Source organism: Pan paniscus, chromosome 4, assembly GCF_029289425.2.
Source record: "Pan paniscus chromosome 4, NHGRI_mPanPan1-v2.0_pri, whole genome shotgun sequence".
Taxonomy (NCBI): domain Eukaryota; kingdom Metazoa; phylum Chordata; class Mammalia; order Primates; family Hominidae; genus Pan; species Pan paniscus.
In genome coordinates this window covers 15,951,025-15,972,114 of record NC_073253.2, presented here as the reverse complement: position 1 = coordinate 15,972,114, position 21,090 = coordinate 15,951,025, and the positions used below count along the sequence as shown (strand labels likewise).

Genomic DNA, 21,090 nt, shown 5'->3' with positions numbered 1-21,090 from the left:
ACTCTGCTCTAATGTACACAGACAAAGTGATAAAAATGTATTACTGAACAGTGTGGCCACATCTCCACGATTACCATGAAGCGCAGGGTATTTCTCAAGCATCCTGGTTTCCTTCCACCTTATTGTGCAATTAACAAAATACATTTTAAAAAGATCTTTCTCTTAGCCTGAAACATCTCCTGAAGCAATGCCCTTCCAACATTCCCAAGTCCTCAGATCATGCAAAGTGACACTCTTTATGGAGTAAAATAGTCACTATTCTACCGGTTTACTTCTTTTTAATTTCAAATAATTATTTGGTTTGGTAGGTTGAGTTTTTGAAGTAAGTCTATCTATGGCATTTGTAATTTTATAGATCTGAAGTCACTTGTTCATGAAAATACTTGTTGAACATCTGTAGGGAGACTGTGGCTGTGACTGGAGATATAAAGAGCCATGCTGCACGCTTTCAAGGACCACTTAGTGGAACAGGGGAGGCACACATGGAAACCATTAGCTGTAACAGTATGTCATAAACAGTGCAGAATAGATAAGACAAAGAGCTTCGGGCGCCCAGTGGAAAAATGGAGATCAGGGAGAGGTGACTATAGGGAAGAGATTAAGAGGATTCTGGAATGAGGGGGCTGGGGCTCAAATCTTAAATGCTGTCATTTACTGGCTGTGTGACTCTGGGCAAGTAACTGACCTCTCTGTGTTACCATTTCCTCAGTGATGAAATGGAAGGATAACTGCATCTACCTCATGAGTTGTTGTAGGTGTTATAGTTAGCCCATAGAAGGCACAGAAGATGGTTTCTGGAATACAGTGAGGGTTATAGAAGCGTCAGATATTATGATAATTCTAGGTCCAACTCTCAGTAGTCATGAGTGGATATCTGGTTCCCTATTATCCGCAACTTAAAATACACAGGAACTCCTGTCTATATCCCATCAGACAGCAGCGTATCAAGTGGCCTCCTCCTGCTGCAAGACAGGCTGAGAATTTGAATGTCTTACTTTTCAGCTTTTAAATTGGAGGAAGACAAAAGGAATGGTAGCTGAGGAAACCAGACCCTGACTGGTAGAATTGTTTTCCTAGAGTATAAATTTCCTTAAAAGCAGCCAAATGGAGAAAAAGGGACAAAGATGAAGTAGCAACAACAAGCCCAGTGCTTTAATACTTTTGCACTTAGAAATAATTTGTGTACAGTTGCTATTTTACGTATTTATCACATTTAAGATTGGGTGATTTATGTGGATTTGTTATTTTAATTTGAAACTTACAAGAAAAATCTACTGTTGTATAAACAATATTGTAATATTTATGAGAACTTAAGGGCCACCATACTTGCATATTCAACTTATTATATTTATGTAGATTTCTCTAGAACTTGGGGCCATCTAAGTTGCTGGAGTATTGAAAAGCTTCAAAACAGAAATGAATATGTTAAATTTATGATTGCTGTTTAAATATTTAATGGAATTTAATTAACTAAGTTGTAAAGGTCCTTTTGAAAGTGGTTGCTACACTATATCACATTTATAAATAGAATAAATTGGAGTTAAGCTTTAGAGCTCAAGAAAAAGGGTTCTGAAATTTGCAACTTAAATGCATTGAATATTCATTTAAAAATACAAAAGTTCGCATAAATTATCTTTTCTTTACATGAAACACCCAGAAAGACACTAAATCTTACATCTGAAGCAACTAGTGGAAAACAAGCCTTGATTTAAAACCATCAAATCCAATTCCATGGCTTACTATGAAACACTATTCGTCCTGCTCTCGCTTTAACAAATATCACCCTGTAAAACTGTTTTCCAAAAGTCTCCAGTGACCTCTAAGTTGATAAACCCAACAGCCTTTAATCCTCCATCTTCCTCAAACTCAGTGCACCACACTATTCAAAACGCCCCAGTGCTCTCTTCTCTCAACACTATCCCAACCTTGTAAGCAGTTCAGCTTCCAATGATGTTTTCTCTGGATCATCATTCACCATTCACAAAATAAATCTCACTTCCCTCAGGTCATCTGCTCTAAGCCCTTCTCTCCGGACATTCATTATCCTTGAACGTGTCCACCTCTTACATTTAACCTCTATTCTAAAATCCCTGGAAGTGGGTTTTAAATAGCTGTGGAAATCAAGGCTTGTACTTCCCATCACTTTCTAAACACATTTTCCCAGATTTCCAGCTGAAATCTCAAACATGTAATTGTTCATCACCTTCGTAGTCAAAAATATTTCAGTTGATGTTTCCTCTCCATGATCATGGCACCTGTGTCCCTCCAATGACTAAGCTTAGCATCCCCATCATCACTGCTTACACACCTAGAAGCAATTGGCTGGAAGTCCCAGTGACACTGCAATTCATTCCTCAACAGCCCTTTCCATTTCATTTGTTATTACTTTGATTCACATCCTCTGAAATGGTCTCTCCACTTCTCTTCTCTACCTAGTCTATTAATCATGAACTCTGTTTTCAGAATCAATCCTTTATAGAATACCTAGAAATGATTTTAAAAAATAAACTTCACAGTGGCTCATGCCTATACTCCCAGCACTTTGGGAGGCCAATGCAGGTGGATCACCTGAGGTCAGGAGTTCAAGACCAGCCTGGCTAACATGGTGAAACCCTGTTTCTACTAAAAATACAAAAAATTAGCCGGGCATGGTGGCACGTGCCTGTAATCCCACCTAATTGTGAGGCTGAGGCAGGAGAATCGCTTGAACCCAGGAGACGGAGGTTGCAGTGAGCCAAGATCATGCCCTTGTACTCCAGCGTGGGCAACAAGAGCAAAACTCTGTCTCAAAAAAATAAATAAATAAACTTCAGAGCCTCCATGTTGTCTAATAGAGTACAAAGGAGGCAAGGCCCTCCATGATGGCGCTAACTTTACATCCACCCATCTGGACATGCTTTCTCTCTTTTCTATATATATAAGGTCTACTTTCACTTCAAGACCTGCAAGAGTGCTCCTTGAATACTTCTCTCATGCTTTCAATTGTGAAACGCTCTTTCCTTTTCTGAACTACCTGAACATAAGTATCATAAGTCCTTCTTTTGTGATTATTATATCACAGAAAAGAGAAAGAGGAGATTAAAGAATTTTAAAGAAAAAGGCAAGAAAGAAACAGAGAAAGGAAGGAAGGATGGAAGAGGAGGGAGGCAGAAAAAGAGAGAGGGAAGGGTTAATGGACATAACTGATGGTTTGCCTGAGACAGGCCTTGGGAGAATCTTTCCCATTTGTTACCCCACTTGATACTTACAACAACCACTCCTATATGTCTTACAATAATCCACATTGTTCAGAAGAGGGCACAGACCAGAGAAATTAAATGTCTTGCCCAAAGTCTAATCAGCTAGTAACATTTAGAGCAGGGATTAAACCCATGACTTGTGATCGCCAGCCCCAGAGGAGCAGTATGTGCCTCACTGAGGTCCCATAGAGAAGAGACGGTGTACAGCATCAGAAGCATTTGGACAGCAGCCACGGTGAGGCAGCATGGCTTTGGAGGGAATGAGGAAGAGGCCTGTGCAGCAGGATCTGTGGAAAGCTGTGTGCTCAGCGCAGCTGGGGACAGCAAGGTCAGGGACTGGGCGGCAGCAAAGGCATTAACAAGCTATTTTTTTTTTTTTTTGAGACCCAGTCTTCCTCTATAGCCCAGGCTGGGGTGCAGTGGCACAATCTCGGCGCACTGCAACCCTCCACCTCCCGGGTCCCGGGTTCAAGAGATTCTCCTGCCCCAGTCTCCTGAGTAGCTGCGATTACAGGCACATGCCACCATGCCCAGGTAATTTTTGTATTTTTAGTAGAGACAGAGCTTCACCATGTTGGCCAGGCTGGTCTTGAACTCCTGACCTTGTGAACCGCCTGCCTCGGCCTCCCAAAGTGCTGGGATTATAGGCGTGAGCCACTGCACCCGGCCATTAACAAGCTATTTTATAGGAAAATAAAACTATTGTTAAAATTAAAAAATAAATATTTACAAAACATTAACCTGCAATTTATCACAAAGCTTGTTTCTTTTAGTTTAGTAAATAAATGACAATTCCTGGAGAAGCTTGCCGCTACCACTGCATTCACCCTCCACAACAAACATTTTAATCACGTTATATTTATGTCAGACTCCAAATTCTGGCCTCTGCCCCTTTTATAGGCCTACAGGTTGTATTAGGACAGTTATGTTTCAGTCATTTTTGTTGCATTAACTCTTCCCAGTACAGTGTTCCATTCATGGCATACTAAATGAATATTTGTCGGATTCATGAATTTTATTTGGACTCCATCAATCATTTTAGAAAAACAATTATTATAATACACTATTTTCTTCTTGTAATTGTGTTCACATTAAATATGATTTCTGGCCAGGGGCGGTGGCTCACGCCTGTAATCCCAGCACTTTGGGAGGCTGAGGCGGGTGGATCATGAGGTCAGGAGTTCAAGACCAGCCTGGCCAAGGTGGTGAAACCCCGTCTCTACTAAAAATACAAAAATTAGCCGGGCGTGGTGGCAGGTGCCTGTAATCCCAGCTACTCAGGAGGCTGAGGCAGATAATTGCTTGAACCCGAGAGGTGGAGGTTGCAGTGAGCCGAGATAGCGCCACTGCACTTCAGCCTGGGCGACAGAGTGAGACTCTGTCTCAAGAAAAAAAGAAAGAAATAAACAAAAAACATGATTTTTAATATTTATGCTTGGTCCAAGGCAATGGATACTATTTTAGTACTCACGATCATGCTTGTTAGAGTGTGACCATTTCTGTAATGTCTGGATAGTTTGACTTCTTTTGAATATAAACCATATTATAAAATATATAAATATGTAACGTATAATATAATACAATACTAAATGAATAGTGAAGCTAACATCACTTATCTCAAGAAAGAGGAAGTCCTGAAGGTGCAAAGCTCTTCTGCCCTTTCCAGATTAAAGTGCAAGGGCAATAACATTACCCTTGATGGCATTTTGTTTTCTATATCTGACTTCAGCAAGTTGAAGAAGAAAATTGCCCATGAAAATAAATTCTTTTTAACATCAGTTGTAGTTCCAAATAGGAGGATATTGCAGTTTAGACAAGTGGGGCTTCTATAGATCGTAATCTTAACATATATGAACTATGTACCATCATTCTGACTTTAAACCATCCTACCTTTAAAATAGAGTTTCCTAAACTGGTATCACACATGCATCTGCAAATAAATAAATGCAGACATTCTGCATCCCACATGCTGGAGTTTCTTAATTCTAGCTAAAATATAAAACGCCATGCAGCAAATGACAATATAAATAAAAGAGAGGGAAAAAAAAGAACACTGAAAGCCATCTTTTAATTACTAAAATAGCTGTTATGTTAAATGTTAAACATTGCTGTCATGTTATTCAGTGCATCCAATAGTAAAAATTATAAACCATACTCCTTTTGTGTGGATCAAGCTTCTCCTGTTTTATTTTATTTTTTTAACAATAGAGTGACCCTTAAGCTGTGAAAGAATAGTTAATTATTGGCATGGCCTCATTATAAAGAACAGTAATTTGAGGACAGAAAGCATTCTACACATGAATAAATAAGCACATCTGTGGAATTCGCATAAGAGCTATTTGGTTAACTTTGCCAGAACTAACCTTTAAATACTAAATTTTATACCGTGTCTGGGGAAAAACATATAAAAGTATGGAAAACAAACATATCATGGGCAAAACAGCTCCTAAGATTCACCAAAGGAAAATGGAACAAGTGAATTCCTCCATCTGTTCATGCATTTTTTTCACTGCATTTGGATACGCACTGGACAGAGATAACTTTGTTCAGTCCTGAAGTGAGACTTGACATGCTTGTTGTTTCTGGCACCTCACAGCACCACTCAGGATCCATGTAGTCCAAGGAACCAGCCAGGAAAAGCCAACTGCCAGTTGCTTTGAGGGAATCCAGAGCCCCGAACACAGCCTCCTCTACCTCTCTCCTCTAAGCACACTCGGGGATTCATCAAGAAAATTCATCATCTTGATTTACTAACAGAACTCTCGGCATGAAAAGGTAATCCATGTATTATGTGACGCATCACACATCACAGAGATTATTAAAGAAAGGCTTTCATGAAGCTTACACTCTGCATGGACTTACCTAAGTCATCCGTGTCCTCTGCCCTCTGCACATTCATTTTTTTTTCATCCCAAAGCAATATTTCCCTTTTTCTTTTCTTCCCCTTGATATGGTTTGGCTCTGTGTCCCCACACAAATCTCATCTTGTAGCTCCCAGAATTCCCATGAGTTTTGGGAGGTCCCCAGTGGGAGATGACTGAATCATGGGGGCCGGTCTTTCCCATGCTGTTCCTGTGATAGTGAATGAGTCTCAGGAGATCGGATGGTTTTAAAAATGGGAGTTTCTCTGCACAAGCTTTCTCTTTGCCTGCTGCTATCCATGTAAGATGTGACTTATGCCCCCTTGCCTTCACCATGATTGTGAGGCTTCCCTAGCCACGTGGAACTGTGAGTTCTCCATTACACCTCTTTCCTTTGTAAATTGCCCAGTCTTGGGTATGTCTTTATCAGCAGCGTGAAAACAGACTAACACAGCCCTTGAGGATCCTTCCTCCCTCTTCCCTGGAACACTTGAATGCTATTTTTCCAATCATCCATTTTCCCTCTTGCTAACAAGAATGTACTCAGACGATTATGTCTCTGGGGTCCAAACTGCCTAGAAAAATCATGCCCTCCCAGTTGCAGTAAAAATAGGATGCTCCCAGACATGAGTAATAAGAGAGCTTAGCAATCTAGCTTAAAACACCTGTTAACATCTTCATGATAGGCATGGAGTTTCAATCTCTGTTTTATAGGCAATAGAACATTAGAGTAATGAATTCTATTGTCACTAAAGGTTATGGGGTGTTACATTTGTTACTAGGTCATCCATGATAACAATATTTTATAAGCCCTGGAATAAATCTGGAGAAATTCACCTTTAATTTTTGTTATCAGGAAGCAGAAAACTGTCCCTTTGTATCATATATCTAATTGTGCATGGCAATATGCCCTAGAAATAAATAGTTTCTCCAAAATAGAACAAAACATACATTCATAGTAGGATGCATGGTTTCATACAATGATATGATTATATCTATATTCCTAAAACCAAACCAAATCTAACCCTTTCTCTTAATTTAACAGAAAATGTCAGTAGTCCACATTGACAGAAATTCTAAGTCTTTAAATAAAACAATATATTTTGAATTTTTATCATACTTATTTTATTTTTGGTATATTTAGTCCATACCTCAGTAAGATATTGTGGGACCTTGAAGGAATTTTTTTAATATAACAGAATGAAGAATAATGACTCAAGAAACCAGAGCCTCTGAAAAATAGGGTAAGAAAATTATATGAAGCCAAGATATGATTAAGAAATCCAATTATTATACGTGGGTGGCACATTTTCTTCTAATCTTCCTAGTAGCCAAAGAAAATAGGCAAACATGATCAGTTATGAGATTTACAGTACCTATGCAAGAGAAAAATACACGAAACTTTGAGATAAATTTCTTCCAAATTTCTGTCCTCATAAACTGGAGACTACGTGAAACAGGAAAAAAAAATCTGTAAAATTTATTATCCTTCTACATTTTGTGGTTCAAGAGAATTCTATTAATATGGGCATATATCTTCCTGGCCACTGAACTTGTTAACTCGATAGCAGAAGAAGCTAGTGGTCTAGATGTTTTGCAGTTGTTTTTTAAAGCATGTATTTGTTTCTCATGGGAACTCGGCTTTTATTCTTCGATCATATGTCATACAGTAGGACTGCATACAGTAAAGAACGTGAAATCTGGAACTGACAGATTTAACTAGGAGCGTTACCCGATTGACTTACTTCACTTCTTTGAACAGCATTTTTCTCATTTGTAAAATGGGGATAATACTAGTACCAACCTTTTAGATTTGTGGTGAGGATCAAATTAAATCACATATGATGCTGCCTGACGCACAGTAAGCACTAAAAAGTAGTTATGATGAAAATTATCATTACTATTTACGGCTCACATTTATTTCCATACATCACATGTAACTGTTTATTAACGCTTAATTAAAAATTTTTGTCTATATATAACAACACTACACTTATAATGCCAACACTGCCTTTAAAAAGATAAACATTACTACTGATACACTATGCAACAGAGTTTTTCCAAATTGAAGTTTGTGCATGAAGTTTTATTAAATTTATTTAGTGCTGGTTTGAAATAACAGTATTTTTTTCTTTCTTCTTTATAAGGACGTCATAGTCAAAAAAAGAGGCTAATAACAGAAATTTTACATGTCATTATTTGGAACATGGGTCATAAAAATAAAAAGTCATTGGGTTGATAGGCCTCTGGGAAATAGAAATATCAAAAGACTATTAGAAGTCAGCCACCCATGCACAAGTTCTCTGCTACTGTCAAAAGAAAAAGGGAATGCTAAATTATCCAGAACAATCAATTCAGAAACTGCAAAATAAACTTTCAGAAACTGACACCCAAATATATGAAGGCACGGATCATGTGGAAATAGTCCACGAGAAACAAAACACAAAAATGTTTGTCATCCTTCCTGGCTTGTTATGTCTAGTGGGGAAACAAATTTCTTAATTGCATGTGTTCTAGTTCCCATTTCAGTGCATTTGCATCATATATTAACTGTGTAGAAGTTCCTTTTCTCATTTAATTAAATTAGATCCACAAATGCACTAAACATTGCAGTCCTCTAAGACACCAACAAGTCAATCATCATCCAATTCTTAATTATATGACATGGAACTAAATCAGATTACGTAAGGGTGAAGTCATTTGGCTAGTTCAGGAAGGAATTCATGAAATGCCTGATCCATGCTATATTGGAATAGTCCTGCAAGAAAAGTCAAAAGACCTTTAATTTACATCCACGTTTCACAAACCATTTCATTTCAATTGACTTACCTCTAAGAAGGAAAAAGTAATTATCAGTAGTTCAAGGACATATTATGAGGATGACATGAGATGTCTGTACAAGCCTTTGAAAATTAGAAAATATACAGAAGTAGAAGCAGAGTTCATGGTTTGATCCTCACTTAGTTGCATTCAGAAACATAATTTTAGTAGTTTAGGCAAGAATCCATTTCACAGGATGAATTACAAACCAGAATCCCAGTTTTTTAAAATTGTAGAACATAATTGACTCAGGCTTTCTCCACAGACTATTTCTTTCCAATAGCCATATCTTATTAAGTTACTAAATTGCACATTAAAAGTTTGCTTTGTGAGAACAGACTTAGAGAAAAAGTTGCAAAGAATTCAGAAGTTAGGGTGAAACTCTGGAATCAAAATATTGGACGTTCAAATCCCAGTCCCCTATTATCCCTATGCCTATCAATTTATCCAAGTCTTAATTTATTTATCTGCAAAAATAGAGGCAAAGGTATTATTAGATTCAGATGTACAATTTTAATAAAAAATAATAAGGCACACAAATAAACAGGAAAGTATGGCCCATTCAGAGGAAAAAAACAAACCAACAGAAGTTGTCCCTGAAAAAGACATCATGGCAGATATACTAGGCAAAGACTTTAAAACAGTTATCTTAAAGTGCTGACAGAAATAGAGAAATATAGGGAGAAATTCCAAAAAGTGATATATGAACAAAATGAAAATGTCAACAAAGATATAGAAAATGTGAAAAGAAATATGGGAGCTGAAAAGTACAATAAGTGAAATGAAAGATTCACTAAATGAATTCAAGGACAGATTTGAACAGGCAGAAGAAAGAATGAGCAAACTTGAAGAGAGAGCAATGGAAATTACTGAACCTGAGGAACAACCATAATAGCAACAAAAAACGATGGAAGTAACCAGATCCCAAAGAACTCATGAGTCAACATCAAGCAAACCAATACCTGCATTGTAGCAGTCCTAGAAGATGACAAAGAGAAAGAATCAGCTAGAATATTTACAGAAGTAATGGCTGGAAACTTCCCAAATTTGATGAAAGACATGAATATAAATATCTAAGAACCTCAAAGAACTCCAAATAATGTAACCTCAAAGTGACCCATACCAAGATTCATTATTATCAAACTTTAGAAAGACAAAGACAAAGAGAAAAATCTTGAAAGTAGCAAGAGAGAAGAAATCTGTCACATACATGGGATTCCCTAAAGATGATCAGCAGATTTCTCAACAGAAACTTTAGAGGACAGCCATTGGCCAATATATTCAAAGCTCTAAAAAACTAAAAAACAAAACAAAAAAACCTTGCCAACCCAAGAATCCAATATCTGGCAAAACTGCCCTTCAAAAGTGAGGAAGAAATGAAGACATTCCCCTAAAAAGCAAAGCTGAGAAAATGTATTACCAACAGAACAGTTCCACAAGAAATGCTCAAGGAGGCCCTGAAGGGTGAAATAAAAGAACACTAAACAGTAATCCAAAGCAACATGAAGACATACAGATCTCAATGAATATAAATATATAGGCAATTTTTAAAGCTAGTATTACAGTAACAATGAGATATAACTCCATTTTTTTTTCTTAATTTAAGACACGCATTTAAAATATTACCTTATTCTTTAGGAAACAAATGTATAAAGAGGTAATTTTGTGACATCAACAACCAAGAGGGGTGAAGATGGAGCTATAAAGGAGCAGAGTTTTCGTATGTTATTGAAGCCAAGCTGGTATAAATTCAAATTAGAATGGCATAACTTCAGGATGTTAAATGTAATCCTTATGGTAATAACAAATAGAATACCTATTGAATACACAACAAAAGGATATGACAGAAAGTAAACATTACACCACAAAAAATCAACTAAACACAAAAGAAGGCAGTAATGCAATAAATGGAGTACAAAAAAAAAGCTATATGGCATGTAGAAAACAAATAGCAAAATAACACAAGTTCCTCCCAATCAATAATCACTTAAATGTAAATAGATTAAACTCTCCAATCAAAAAACAGATTATAAGAATGGACTAAAAGACAAGATCCAACTACATGCTATCCACAAAAGGCTCATTTATTTATTTATTTATTTATTTATTTATTTATTTATTTATTTATTTTGAGATGGAGTCTTGCTCTGTCACCCAGGCTGGAGTGTAGTGGTGCAATCTTGGCTCACTGCAACCCCTGCCTCCTGGGTTCAAGTGATTCTTCCGCCTTAGCCTCCCAAATAGCTGGGACTACAGGTGCACCACCACGCCCAGCTAATTTTTGTATTTTTAGTAGAGACGGGGTTTCACCATATTGGCCAGGCTGGTCTCGAACTCCTGATCTCGTGATCTGCCTGCCGCAGCCTCCCAAAGTGTTTATTTTATTTTTTTAAGGGGCGATGTCTCACTATGTTGCCCAGGATGAGGTGTAGTGGCTATTCACAGGTACTATCATAGCACAATACAATCTGGAACTCCTTGCTCCAGGCAATCCTCCTACCTCAGCCTCTTGAGTAGCTGGGACAATAGCCATGTGCCACCATGGCCAGCAAGAAACTTATTTTAGATCCAAAAATATAAACAGATTGAAAGTGAGAAAGCTATGAAAAGATATTCTATGAAAATAGTAACCAAAAAAGAGTGGGAGTGGCTATATTAATATAAAACAAAATATACTTTAAGTCAAAGGTTATCAGAGACAAAGGACATTACATATTAAAAATTTAGCAAGACAAGAAGACATAATAATTATAAACTTTCATACATCTAATATCAGACCATCAAAATATATGAGGCAAAAACTGTCAGAATTGAAGACAGAAATACACAGTTCTACAATAATAGTTGCAGACTTCAATACCCTACTCTCAATAATGGATAAAACAACCAGACAGGATAAGTCAGTAAATAGAGAACTTAAGCAACACAATAAACCAAGTAGATTTAATAAACACAGAAATAACAATCTACAGCCTGGCCAACATGGTGAAACCCTGTCTCTACTAAAAATACAAAAAAATTAGCCGGCTGTGGTGGTGAGCACCTGTAATCCCAGCTACTTGGAAGGCTGAGGCAGAGAATCGCTTGAACATGAGAGATGGAGGTTGCAGTGAGCCTAGGTAAGTTCCACTGCACTCCAGCCTTGGTGACTGAGACTCCCTCTCAACAGCAACAACAACAACAACAAAACAATCTACCCAACATTAACAGCATACACATTCTTCTCAGGTACACATGGGACATTTTGCAGGATAGACCATATGATAGACCACAAACTAAATCTCATTAGATTTAAAATGACAGATATCATACAAAGTATGTCTTCTGACCACAATGGGATGAACTTAGAAATCAATAACAGAAAAATTCTATAAATGAAAAGTGAACAAAGTTGTGAAAATTAAGCAACACTCTTAAATAACCCAGTGGATCACAAAAGAAATCACAAAGGAAATTAGAAAATGCTTAGAGATGAATAAAAATGAAAAAAATCAACATACCAAAATGTATGGGATATGGTGAAAGCAGTGGTAAAGTGGAAATCTCCAGCTATAAATGCTTATATTAAAAAATAAGAAAGATCTCAAATCAACAACCTGACTTTACAACTTAAAGAGCTAGGGAAAGAAGTACAAACTAAAGCAAAGCTAACAGAAAGAAGAAAATAATAAAGATTAAAACAGAGATAAAATGGAAAAAATACTAGAAAATGTCAATTAATAAATCTTACCCAAGAGGACACAGAAAGTGTAAATAGTCCTAATGTCACAAGTATATGAATGGTTTTACTGACAGGGATCAAGAAAATACAGTCTGAGGGCTGCCTGCCTATATTTTTAAATAATGTTTTATTGGAACACAGCCATGCCTCTTTGTTTATATATACTAAATGGCTGCTGTCACAATACTCAACACAGTAATCGCTACAGAGCCTGTATGACCCAAAAGCTGAAAATAGTTATCATTTGACTCTAACAAAGTTTTCTAACCACTGCTCTACGAATCCAAGCTCATTTATAAATATATTTGCAAAGAGAATATTAAAGGGAACAACTGATAAGCTAAAGTTACAGTAAATAGCATCTAAAAACATCCAATATTCATTAATTTGTTTAAATGTTAGCATACTTTAAAATGTTATAAATCACCAGAAAATTCATAAATGTGATAGTTGAAAACAGCATTATGCTCAGCAAAAATTTCAGACCCCAAAAGAGCACACATGTATGATTCCATATTTATGAAATTCTGGGACAGTTAAAACTAATCTATTGTGAAAAAAAGTGAATTCATGGTTTCCTGGAGCTTGGCAGGGAGGGTTTGACCAAAATAGAGCAATAAGGAACTTACTAGAGTGATAGGAATATTTTGAATCCTTATTGTGGTGGCGGTGGTTACAGGGTGTAAACATATGTCAAAATTTATCATGCTATACATACAAAATTGGTGCATTCCATTGTCTGTAAATTACACCTCAATAATAGTTAACTTGGTAAAAAGAAATATTAAAGACTGTTTGTACCAGCAACCAAAAATATAAAGTATTTTGAAATAAACATTTTTTTAAAAAGGAAGTTTTAAGCACTATAAGATTACACCTTTGTGAGCATGAAAGAAACTAAAAATGGAGAGTTACACAATATTAATACATAGCAAAAATCAATATCATAAAGGTGTCTCTTCTCACCAAACTGACCTCAAAGTCAATGAAGTTTCATTCAAACTTTCAAGAGGTATTTGGGTGAAATGTACAAAATAATTTTAAAATTTATACAGAAGAGGGAAGTGCCAAGATATTCCTCAATGAGACCGGGCAACACATTCCTGAAGAAGAAAACTGAGGGGATTGCCCTTCCAAATATGAAGCTGAAGTTTAAAGCTGTATCAATTAATATAGTGTTATCTTGCATCAGAAATCAACAAATAGAAAAACAAAATACAAAGAAACAAAAAACAGAAACTACCCAACATAGACTATTCAGTCATTGGACAATATTGTGCTAAAGCTGTTTTGAACCAGCTTATAATAGGGGGCTGTTAAATTCTCCAAAATTTTCCAAGCCAGTTGTTAAACACAACCATTATAAAAAAGTAAATTATGTACACTTATAATTAAGAAAATTATATTAATAACAAAAGAAAGACACAAAACTCATCATTCTCCAATTATGTTACTACATTTTACTAAAATCCATGTTCTTGAGGCTGTGTCCTTCGACTGTATGCTGGAAACACTGTGTCATGCGTATTACTGCCTATCTTTTCTCAACTCTATGTCAGCAGTGCCATGTCAGTAGCTTGAAATTAGCAACTGTAGGAGTATTTATACCATGAAAATCTGCAACGCTGGAAGTCAGGACTTGATCTATTGTTTTGTGCATTACCTAGACTTAATATAGTCGTGGAAAACATGTTAATAATGTGGATTAAACTTAAAAGTGTGTCACGTCTATAGCCATTATATCATGTCTATAGCTTCAAAAGAATGAAAAAGTACTCTTCTAGTATTCAAAAGTTATTATCTCATTGAACAAAGTACAGTAATTACTAATGTCTCTGACAAATAGTGAATTTCCAATATGTCTCTGTTGTTTCACTTTTGTATTAATTGTTAACGTAAACAAAAATATTATCTAATATTCACCCTACACTGAATCATAATTCCACAGCTTGGCTACTCATACAAGACTCAGCAAAAATCAGTAAAAGCATTCTGTGATAATCAGTTACATACAATTTACCATAATATTTTATAAAATATTTATAATGTGTGCATACATCTTATCATTACTTTATAGTATGTGATTGTGTAACATGAATTATCCATTCCCTTGTCAAGAACTAACTGTGATTTTTTTCCAGGTTGTTTTCTCTTCTCTCTTTTTTTGTTTTTTGTTTTTTTTGAGATGGAGTCTTGCTCTGTCAGCAGGCTGGAGTGTAGTGGCGCGATCTCGGCTCACTGCAACCTTCGCTTCCCGGGTTCAAGTGATTCTCCTGCCTCAGCCTTCCGAGTACCTGGGACTACAGGCATGCACCACCACGCTGGGCTAATTTTTGTATTTTTAGTAGAGACGGGGTTTCACCACGTTGGCCAGGCTGGTCTCGAACTCCTGACCTCAGGTGATCCACCCACCTCGGCCTCCCGAAGTGCTGGGATTACAGACATGAGCAAAGGCACTCAGCCTGTTTTCTGCCTACAAATGCTGGTATGAACATTTCTATGAATTTCTCCTAGTGCATATGAGCAGGAAATGAGCCGGCCAAGAGGATGTGTTCCACTGCACTTCATTCCAACCCACACTTAGATCTCAGGAACCCTGGAATGCCCTGCCAAAACAGCCAAATTATGCAATTACTGTGTGTACCTCAAAGCTTGTTGAATAGCCGAGGTTAACTACTTGTAGTAGCTGGAGGGTGGAGCCTGGACGTGCAGGCTGTTATGTCCAGGTATATACGTGCAAATTTCCTGTCAGTATAGGACAATATAGGTGGCCGGATAGGAATGAGTGATTCCAAGAATCCTAGAATTCTAAATTCAAACCTGGCATTCCGGGTGGTTATGAATTCTTAGACAATACTTGCTATTTTTATAATAGTAAAAATCTGATATCAGTAAGTTTACAGTATATTTTTGAGTGATTGGCTAGTTAAAAAAATTAGTACATAATGCAATCCTACTTAAAAGTATTCTTGGCCAGGCGTAATGGCTCACGCCTGTAATCTCAGCACTTTAGGAGGCCAAGGCGGGCAGATCGTAAGGTCAGGAGTTCGAGACCTGCCTGGCCAATATGATGAAACCCCGTCTCTACTACAAATAGAAAAATTAGCCGACTGTGGTGGTGGGTGCCTGTAGTCCCAGCTACTCAGGAGGCTGAGGCAGGAGAATTGCTTGAACCTGGGAGGCAGAGGTTGCAGTGAGCTGAGATCGTGCCACCGCACTCTAGCCTGGGCGACAGAGCAAGACTCCATCTCAAAAATAAATAAATAAATAAATAAATAAATAAATAAATAAATGGATTCTTATCTGGGCTGAGAAATATGCCTGGGAAAATATCACAGCAAGACTAACAACTAAAAAACCAGACACTAAAAATGAGGAAATAGAGGCAATATGAAAAGAAAATGTTTTGAGAAGTTAAACTATAAAGGAGAGCTCAGAAATGGCATAGTAGGAAGGGCATAATTTCAAAAGTCAAAAAAGATCACCTCTCTTGTAAGTTAAGGAATATTTCTATTTTTATCATCTTGGGGATAAACTAATAGAGACTCGAGGATGATGCAGAGAGAGGAGAAAGGGGAAGGGAGGGAGGGAGAAAGAAAGAATATGAATAACTTCATTTGAAATACAAATGAGAAGATAGGCCCCACAAAGACTAAACTTTTCCTTAGTGTTTGAAACCTTGTTTGCTATGATTTTTGGCAGGGCACTTCCCACATATTATGGGTGACGTTACCTTTAGATCTCATAACTCTGCAACCTTGAGACTAAGTCCTTCATGGATTTAATACTCACAGATCTCTGTAAATCAAAGGCCTAAAGGAATTTAGAAAGGGATTATTTTGCTTGATAGCATAGGTTTTACACTAAAAAAAAATCTTTGAAAATCCAAGAAATGGTCTATAAGCCAGAAATAAAATGAAAATTTGCCTAGCCCCTATAATGAAATAAAATATTGAGCTTCAAAGATGTATATGAATGAGCATTATACCTTATATGTATATTCTCTATCAAGCATTTACAACTTTTGTACATATTCTAAGAGCAAAACTGCATAATTGAAATTTAAGATGTGATCTTTTTAAAGAGTAAAATATTCCAGAATTAAAGTCAAACATCACTATTGTGCAGAGTAAGTTGTACTATGAATATAAACTAATAGAAGAAAAATTACTATATTTAAAAATTATCACTTTCAAACATATTTCTATCTTAACCCATTGTTACCTTTATTTAACAAATAATTTGCACTACCAAAACACCCAGTTATATAACATGCTATGTTCTTATACAATATAATAATAATATTATACTCTAATAATGATAATATTTATCATATTATACTCTTTTCAGTAAACCAGTTTGAAAGGAAACAGTCCAATACATATGGTAGCTGATGATGTCATTGTTACAAAGCTGTTACATATTTCTTCTAATATGTGGGCCATATTAGAAGAAATAATTGTTGGCCAACATATTTCAGATGGTGAGTATTGCTCAAGTTAATAAATGGTGACAGAAATAAAATCAGCTAGGTATAAATGCAAAATTAGATACAATTTAAACACATAAAGTTTTAGTAAGTTATTCAATGATATTTACAACCAGTATGCATGCTTCCAAGGGCTTATAATAAAGTGAATCAGGTAATCAGGCACAATATGGTTTTATATGACATTTCAAGAATGGAGAAAAGCCAAGTAATTTACTCAGTCATCCAAGATAAATATAATCAAAGCTGAAAGTTGACAGTGTGAAAGTTTCTAATTGGTTGTATAATTTACCCTCAGTCCTTTCCACTATCCTCTTCCACCTGATCCTTGAATAATGTTTTCAGAGAAAAACCCAAAAGAAGACTGCAAGGAAAATGTCCCAGGGGCATCCATAATGTGGGCTCATTACAACTATACTCAGAAGATAATGCTAATAGTCATGATTGCTAATGAATGACTGGTTTACTGTTTGTTGGTATTATGGTTTATTGCTAACATCCTATTTTACGCACAGCAATTCAACCAAGATTGCAAATTTAGACATGCAGGCAATTGTGGCCATTCCTTTGAATGACTTCGGCTCACAGCCCAATGGCTGGCACAGAACTGGTGATCTTGTTGAACAAACAGGATGCAGTAGCTACTGATAGGGAATACGCAGACTTCTCTCCTGGCAAGTCTCTACAAGTCAGTGAATGGCTATCAGCTGATTGGCCTTATTACTTCCAAATGTCTTTCATGGTTGTTCTCTCTCCTTTCCAAGGTCGCTCTTTGAGAACTTAGCTGAATGTTTTATTGATCTGAGGCCTAAATCATGGCAAGCTACCTTGACCTTAATGATTCCTACAGAATGTCTGATGTTTCGTTTAGTCAGCCATACAGATTTTAATTGACAAATAAGTGCACGTCCTTGTAAAGATTTTAGAAAGATAAACACACTCACAAAAGAACTAACCAGCTGTTCGAGAAAAGTAATAAAATTGCCACCCTCACAGGAATTTGTTTCAATCTATTTGATTGTTTTCTGTATGCTATCTGTCACAATTCTTAAATGGATGATGGAATAAAGAAAACTAATTGTCCTTCATATATTGTAGTGTCAGGAGCAAGACTTTATTCCCAGACTGGCGATCACTTGCTAATTTAGCTGTAAAATTTCCCTTCTTTGTAAAATAAGACAATAACTGTCTTATAGGATATCTTGTTTGTATCAAATAATATTATAAATAGGTCACTTAGCATGATATCAGAAACATCAGAGATGCTCATTAAATGATATTCACTACAGTTCTTGATATTTTGTCAGTGAAAGAAAAAGGAAAAAATGGAATTAGGATACAGAACAACAAGAGAATAATTACTTAATCTTCTGGGCAAAGGATTTGTCATGTTAAGACAGAGGTCTCAGGAACAAAGCCTGAACTTGCTATTATTTTTTTCATAAGGAAAAAAAACGAGGGTGTAAAATCCCACCAGAAAGCTGCCTTCAAACCTTTTGCTATCCCCTGGAGAAATGTGTGAATTCTTTTAAAACTGGCCTTCCGATAACTGTAGCTGTACTGTGAGTTTGGTAGTACACTGGTTTGAGTCAGTTCCTAGGATGCAAATAGTGACATCCCCTGAGCTTATAATTCCACTCTGAATTGTGTTTAACAGGCAGATCCCAGATTGCAATGAGAAAGTGTAGCCAACATACTTGGAGAAAAGTCTGGGCTTATCTTTGGGCAAAGGCCACAAATAAAAGGGGTTTTGGCACCACTTAAAATGACGGTGAAGGTCTTTTGTAACCAGTCACCTCTTAGTTGAAATTCATTCTCCGTGAACACAAATTCTGTCTCCTGGAAGCTCCAGGAGATTTTAATGTTTAAAGAAAAGAAAAAAGGTCATTTATGTTTTTTCAACACTGCAGAATTGTACTGATATTTATTTTAAACACCATGTATTTTTTCCTTAGCGGAAAAGCCTGTTATTATTACAGCTGAAAGCAATAACTCCCAAGTTGGGAAACATTTCCAAATGAAAAACTTGTGATTATCACGATGCCTGCATGCCTAGTTACGCTATTTTATTTCCTTGCTTATTTAACAGGCAGAGGTACCCCTTAAAGGGTCAAATATTGATGAAGACATACTTATTTAGTGAGTCTTCAGCTGCCCTTGTCTATAAGTACTAAGATACTCAAATCTTATAAAAGATTAGAGCAGCTTATTTATTTTAGTAGCTTGGGGATTCTCCGCTTCTGTTTAGCTGAATTTTGACTAATATCTAAAGAAAGATAAAGGGAAATACCCTTTGGAATTTGCCGTTTTCTCCTCAACTTTTTATTTTGAAAAATGTCAAACCTACAAAAAAAGCGCAAGAGTACAATAAACATCTATATATCAAGATTTACCAATTGTTTAACATTTTACCACATTCTCTCTCTCCCTCTCCTCATTTACATATATACACAGCTGTGTGTGCGCAAGTAAGTACATGGAACATATATACATTTTCCTATGCTGAATTACTTGAGAGCCATTTGTAGATCTTGTGACTGACTCTGAGTCCCTGTAATACTTCAGCATGTACCTTCTATGAAGGATATTATCCCACATCCCATCAATTATTACATGCAGAAAAGTTAATAATTAAACACTAACATATAATAATTCAACATTAACATAGAGTCCATGTTTAAATATTACCTACTGACTGAAAAATTATCTATAAAGCTGGGAATTTTTGCTTTATTTTATTTTATATTTATATCCAGAATCTGATCGAAGATCCTTTATTCTAGACCATTTCCCCAGGCTCTTCTATCTTTCATGACATTGGCATTTTTTAAGAGCTCAGGGCAATTATTTTGTATAAAGTTCCCCCATCTGAAGTTGTGTGTTTGATTCTCACACTTAGATTCAGATTATGTATCTTTGGCCGATATACAACACAGCAATGTTTTGTGTCTATTTTTATATAATCATTTGCTCTCAACTTTTTGCTCAGTTTTTCTCACTCATCCAAACATTATAATATGCAAGGGGGCAATCAAGAACTTTTTGTGCAGTTTCTTATTATTCAAATGTCCCGATCCCTGGTCTTCAATACCTATGGGCATCAGAATATCTGCTTCACTAAAAATTCTGATAACTTCCAGTAGAGTGGGTGCAGACAGACAATTTCAAGCAGGAGTGGTTTAAGTGGCTGACACTTATTTATTTTAACTGAACATCTTTCGAATTGTTTTGGGTGGAGTCTCAGAGCAGTTCTCCATTTTATACCTGCATGGTTGCTGGAAGTATGCACTGCCAAACCAGACTGACAATGTGGGTATCACACCTAGGAGACATCGCAATATGAGCAGCAGGGGACTCAGGGACCTAGAAAAACATTTCCAAACGCACCTCTCTGGATCAAGTGCTATGACTCACTGAGGCCTGGCAAACGCATATGACCTTCCCTGGCAAATACTTTTAAATAGAATCAAACCCTGTCAGGAGACTCTGGACTTGCTTTATCTGTAAGTCTTTGAAGATAATAAGATCTTTAATCATCTGGAATGGTTTGGGTAAAGTCATACCAAAGCTAAAAATATGCAGGAATACATCCTAATTATTCTTTGCTTCTAAGATCTTAATTAAATGTCATCAAGTAGGATTTTTAAACATAAATTATAACCATTAAGCAAATTTGGAAATAAGACTAGACCGCTTTCTCTAAAATATTGAGGGAGTGAACAGTTGCTTTACCTTAGAGAGTGTAAAATAAAAATAATGATTCCATTCTATATTCCACTAAGAAATTTCTTAATATAATGTCACATACCCAAACTTAAAATCCAAAAAGGACGCAAATAATGAAATCAACAATCAATAAGCCAGCAAATATTTACTGAATATCGTGCTTAAATATTATGAATTGCAGCCAAATTATAATGCAGCTTCTGAATATAAGGATCTGTAATTTAACATGATGCA

General features: G+C 36.3%; 1 protein-coding gene and 1 long non-coding RNA gene across 3 annotated transcripts in view; both read right to left on the bottom strand.

Moving 5' to 3' along the window:
* FBXL7 (F-box and leucine rich repeat protein 7) overlaps positions 1-21,090 on the bottom strand; it is a 433,105-nt gene that overhangs the window by 195,415 nt on the left and 216,600 nt on the right. The gene's annotated exons all lie outside the window — the stretch shown is intronic.
* LOC134730366 (uncharacterized) overlaps positions 1-21,090 on the bottom strand; it is a 197,594-nt gene that overhangs the window by 76,060 nt on the left and 100,444 nt on the right. The window contains exon 2 of the long non-coding RNA XR_010112107.1: positions 1-21,090. This exon is cut by the window's left edge and continues 76,060 nt beyond it; it is cut by the window's right edge and continues 43,440 nt beyond it. This is a non-coding gene — a long non-coding RNA (uncharacterized LOC134730366).